At 39.5% G+C, this 6,280-nt stretch overlaps 1 protein-coding gene across 1 annotated transcript in view; it reads left to right on the plus strand.

The window, feature by feature from the left end:
- The first annotated feature begins 1,887 nt into the window (after positions 1-1,887).
- The window catches only part of LOC126397564 (lethal(3)malignant brain tumor-like protein 4), a 27,294-nt gene continuing 22,901 nt past the window's right edge, over positions 1,888-6,280 (plus strand). Inside the window, exon 1 of the mRNA XM_050056442.1 lies at positions 1,888-2,309. The gene's annotated coding sequence lies outside the window, so the exon portion shown is untranslated. The remainder of the gene's footprint in view (positions 2,310-6,280) is intronic.

The raw sequence follows: 6,280 nt of genomic DNA on the forward strand, positions 1-6,280 counted from the left end.
GAAAACGATCAGATAAATAAGATTTAAACCAGCTCAGTGCAGAACCTTTTAGGCCAATTAAGTGTTCCAGTCTCTGTAGCAGAATTTGATGGTCAATTGTGTCAAACGCCGCACTAAGATCTAATAAAACAAGTACAGAGACAAGTCCTTTGTCTGAAGCAATTTTCCCACTTTTTTCCCATTGTCCAATTGGATGATTTGAGAGGGGGGCCTTCTGTGGTGGTCACGACAACAAGTGTACAGTTTAGGGTTGGGATCCAGATCCGGTTCTTTTTTGGAACCGGGTCCAAAGTTCCGGTTCCGGAACAGGTTCCATCACATTTGGAGTAACGGTTCCTGCAAAAGGTTCCTAGATTGTAAAGAAAAACCGTCACGTGCATTTCCATTAGAGCACGGCACGGGCCGCATATTCTCGGCAGGAGGTCTGAGGCTTCCAGCGAGGGGAGAGGGAGAAATATAACAAAATAAGATAAAATAGGAAAAAACCTGTCTCCCTCTTTTATTTAATTTTCAGCGTTTAATCAAGGCGGAGGCTGGCGACGGGAGGTCCGAGACTTCCAGTGAGGGGAGCGGTAGAAAGTGTGTTCTGTTCAGGTGTTGTCACGTAAATAACAGTGCCCAAGCATGAATGCATATAAGTATTTTTTTATTACATTGTTGTGGTTAATTTTAATAGTGTTACTGTAGAAATCAGAGAATCACTTTTTGTTGTTATATATTCTCAGGGAGATGATACAAGCTCTAAATCTGAAATACACACCACACCCAAATGTGTATTTTCATCTAATTGTACTGTGCAACAGTTAGAATTAAGTTTTTGTATTTGTAATATTGCATTTGTGTTTATTATATACTTGTTTAAGTATAGCAAGTATAATGAATATAATGTAGGAATCGGTAAGGAATCGGAATCGTTAAAATCCTAACGAGTCGCAACCCTAGTACAGTTGGTAAACACTGGATGAGAAACTCATGGTATGGCTCATGGGTAAACACTGGATGAGAAACTCATGGTATGGCTCATGGATACTCAGAGCTATACGGCCTGATGATATACAGCAGGTTGTCAAACTGCCCCTGAGTCATCCTAAAATCTGCCTGTAAGCGTCCATGATGGAGGAGAAGCTCCTGGACCAACTGGTGGTACTCCCCATGATCCAGCCTCTTTTTTAGGGTCTCATGTACCCACACAGATCTCTGTTTATCTGCTGACAGCCTCTCACCCTCAACCAGAGCTATAGACAGTACCCTCTGCCTCAACATGGCAGCAGCTACACACTGATTACTGCAGGATACATACAATAAATTAAGATTACACAGGAAGGTTAGGGTGAGGAGGTGATGGGGTGGTTGCCTGGCAACAATAAAAAGATGCAGCAAGTGTTCTTTACTAGTGACATTCTATTAAAAATAAAAGGCAGTGTGGTGTGCCTCACATTTTGTAACCTGCAAAACTCTTTCTGTGATCAGGTATGTCACTAGTACACTGTTAGTATAGTTCACAGTATAGCTTCAGTTCAAAATGAAACTTCTACTTCAAGTGTACTTATAAGTGTACTGTTATAAACTAAAAAGTGGGCCAATTTAGTCCCAAGAAATATTGAATTAGCACACGTACAAGAATACTTCTAGTACATTGATATTAGGAGACTTACCACATAAAGAACTCCTGAGAAATAAACTTTACTTCTTTTTTAAGTGGAATAACGACATATAGTCGTAAAGTTTGGAGACCAAAACCCACCGTCTGCAAAACTTGTCAATGTTAATGTCCACACAGCGTGACACTCTATCATCATTAAACATTTGAAATACCATCAACCCAGTTTTCATTCAATTTAATTTTATTTTTTTTTATCTTTTTATTACCTTCATTAATTAAAATTAAATGTTTTCACTCTGTTGTCATTAACACACAGGTCCAAAAGACACACACATGCACAAACAGGACCTATACATGCACAAAGTGGAGAGACGTCAGAGTGAGGGGGCTGCTAACTTTGTAGCACATTAGCTGAAGGTGGTTTCGATTTTTTTACTTGAATCTCTGAACTTTATTTAAAACAGTGATCTGATGTCAGTTATGACCAGATTGTCTCTGTGTGTGTGTGTGTGTGTGTGTCTGTGTCTGTGTGTGTGTGTGTGTGTGTGTGTGTCTGTGTGTGTGTGTCTGTGTTTGTATCTGTGTGTGTGTCTCTCCCTGCCCTCACCCCCCTCCCTTTCTCCTGAGCGCATGCGCAGTTAGCTCCGCGCTTCCTTATTTCCGTGTTGTGTGGCTGTCAGCAGAGTGAGGCGGATCGTCAGACACGGTAGGTACAGTTTAAACGCTCGGTACCGGTACCGGCTCCTCGGTCCTGTGTCCGTGTCTCTCTCCGGTCCTCTGGTTCCTCTCAGCGGCTCTCTGCTGTTGCCGAGGCCGCTCACAGGAGCTCGGAGGCTGGCGGAGAGGGCCGCGGATCACCGCCGACTTTTCCTCCTTCAACCTGTCAGTTCACACACTTCCGCTCAGACCTTCACAATAAGAGCTTGTTTGGATTACTCACCTGCTGCGCTCATATAGTTACATTGTTCTTCACCTGCGTGTTACCTGATTGTTTACTGCGTGGAATGTGCATTATCCTGCACTGCATTCATGTACGCATTCAAAGTCTTGATAAAGAATGTGGTGGGTAATAAGTGATGAAAATACTCAGCAGGTTCTGGTTGTTACAACGAGCTGCATCTTGCCCAGCTGATCCACACGGTAATATGACATCACCACTGTGTCATACTGTAGCAATGAGCACAGCTGTGTGTGCAATCAGTCCTCTGACTGCAGATGGGCTTTATTTTGAAGGGACATGTGTGGATTTCCTGTTTGTGTGTGTTTTAATGGAGCCGTTTCCTGCCACCATGAAGATGATGATGAGTGTTCAGTCAGTCTGATGGTTATTGATCGATGTATCGATTATGTTATTGATCCAGAAACATCATGTTTTAACTGAGATCATTCAAACCAGACTGTGTTTATACTGTGTTTCACATCTGATGGGTACTACAGATACTACTACAGATACTACTACAGGTACTACTACAGGTACTACAGATACTACGACAGGTACTACAGATACTACTACAGGTACTACTACAGGTACTACTACAGCTACTACTATAGGTACTACTACAGCTACTACTACAGCTACTACTACAGCTACTACTACAGCTACTACAGGTACTACAGATACTACGACAGGTACTACAGATACTACTACAGGTACTACTACATATTACTACTACAGGTACTACTACAGGTACTACAAATTACTACAGCTACTACTACAGGTACTACAGCTACTACTACAGGTACTACATATTACTACTACAGGTACTACTACAGGTACTACATATTACTACAGCTACTACTACAGGTACTACATATTACTACTACAGCTACTACTACAGGTACTACATATTACTACTACTACAGGTACTACTACAGGTACTACAGCTACTACTACAGGTACTACTACAGGTACTACATATTACTACTACAGCTACTACAGGTACTACTACAGGTACTACTACAGCTACTACAGCTACTACTACAGGTACTATAGCTACTACTACAGCTACTACAGCTACTACTACAGGTACTACATATTACTACTACAGGTACTACTACAGCTACTACAGCTACTACGACAGGTACTACATATTACTACTACAGCTACTACAGCTACTACTACAGGTACTACATATTACTACTACAGGTACTACTTCATATTACTACTACAGCTACTACAGGTACTACTACAGGTACTACAAATTACTACAGGTACTACTACATATTACTACTACAGATACTACTACAGGTACTACTACAGCTACTACTACAGGTACTACAAATTACTACAGGTACTACTACATATTACTACTACAGATACTACTACAGGTACTACTACAGGTACTACAAATTACTACAGGTACTACATATTACTACTACAGCTACTACTACAGGTACTACTACAGCTACTACAGGTACTACTACATATTACTACTACAGTTACTACTACAGGTACTACATATTACTACTACTACAGCTACTACTACAGGTACTACATATTACTACTACAGGTACTACATATTACTACTACAGCTACTACTACAGGTACTACATATTACTACTACTACAGGTACTACAGATACTACTACAGGTACTACTACAGGTACTACAGCTACTACTACAGGTACTACTACAAGTACTACAAATTACTACAGGTACTACTACATATTACTACTACAGATACTACTACAGGTACTACAAATTACTACAGGTACTACTACATATTACTACTACAGGTACTACAGCTACTACTACAGGTACTACATATTACTACTACAGCTACTACTACGGGTACTACATATTACTACTACAGCTACTACTACAGGTACTACTACAGCTACTACAAATTACTACAGGTACTACTACATATTACTACTACAGATACTGCTACAGGTACTACTACAGGTACTACAAATTACTACAGGTACTACTACATATTACTACTACAGATACTACTACAGGTACTACTACAGGTACTACAGCTACTACATATTACTACTACAGCTACTACTACAGGTACTACATATTACTACTACATACAGCTACTACTACAGGTACTACATATTACTACTACAGCTACTACTACAGGTACTACATATTACTGCTACTACAGGTACTACTACAGGTACTACAGCTACTACTACAGTTACTACTACAGGTACTACATATTACTACTACAGGTACTACAGCTACTACTACAGGTACTACTACAGCTACTACAGCTACTACTACAGGTACTACTACAGCTACTACTACAGGTACTATAGCTACTACTACAGGTACTACATATTACTACTACAGGTACTACTACATATTACTACTACAGGTACTACTATAGGTACTACATATTGCTACTACAGGTACTACTTCATATTACTACTACAGCTACTACAGCTACTACTACAGGTACTACATATTACTACTACAGGTACTACTACAGCTACTACAGCTACTACGACAGGTACTACACATTACTACTACAGCTATTACAGCTACTACAGGTACTACATATTACTACTACAGGTACTACTACAGCTACTACAGCTACTACGACAGGTACTACATATTACTACTACAGGTACTACATATTACTACTACAGCTACTACAGCTACTACTACAGGTACTATAGCTACTACTACAGGTACTACATATTACTACTACAGGTAGTACTACATATTACTACTACAGCTACTACTACAGGTACTACATATTACTACTACAGGTACTACTTCATATTACTACTACAGCTACTACAGCTACTACTACAGGTACTACATATTACTACTACAGGTACTACTACAGCTACTACAGCTACTACGACAGGTACTACATATTACTAATACAGGTACTACTACATATTACTACTACAGCTACTACAGCTACTACTACAGGTACTATAGCTACTACTACATATTACTACTACAGGTACTACTACGTATTACTACTACAGCTACTACAGGTACTACTACAGGTACTACATATTACTACTACAGGTACTACTTCATATTACTACTACAGCTACTACTACAGGTACTACATATTACTACTACAGGTACTACGACAGGTACTACATATTACTACTACAGGTACTACTACATATTACTACTACAGCTATTACAGCTACTACAGGTACTACATATTACTACTACAGGTACTACTACAGCTACTACAGCTACTACGACAGGTACTACATATTACTACTACAGGTACTACTACATATTACTACTACAGCTACTACAGGTACTACTACAGCTACTACTACGGGTACTATAGCTACTACTACAGGTACTACTACATACTACTACAGCTACTACAGCTACTACTACAGGTACTACATATTACTACTACAGGTACTACTTCATATTACTACTACAGCTACTACTACAGGTACTATAGCTACTTCTACAGGTACTACATATTACTACTACAGCTACTACAGGTACTACTACAGCTACTACAGCTACTACTACAGGTACTATAGCTACTACTACAGGTACTACATATTACTACTACAGGTACTACTACATTTTACTACTACAGCTACTACAGGTACTATAGCAACTACTACAGGTACTACAAATTACTACTACAGGTAGGCCTACTACTACATATTACTACTACAGCTACTACAGCTACTACTACAGGTACTACATATTACTACTACAGGTACTACTTCA

This window comes from Epinephelus moara, chromosome 11 (assembly GCF_006386435.1).
Source record: "Epinephelus moara isolate mb chromosome 11, YSFRI_EMoa_1.0, whole genome shotgun sequence".
Lineage (NCBI taxonomy): Eukaryota > Metazoa > Chordata > Actinopteri > Perciformes > Serranidae > Epinephelus > Epinephelus moara.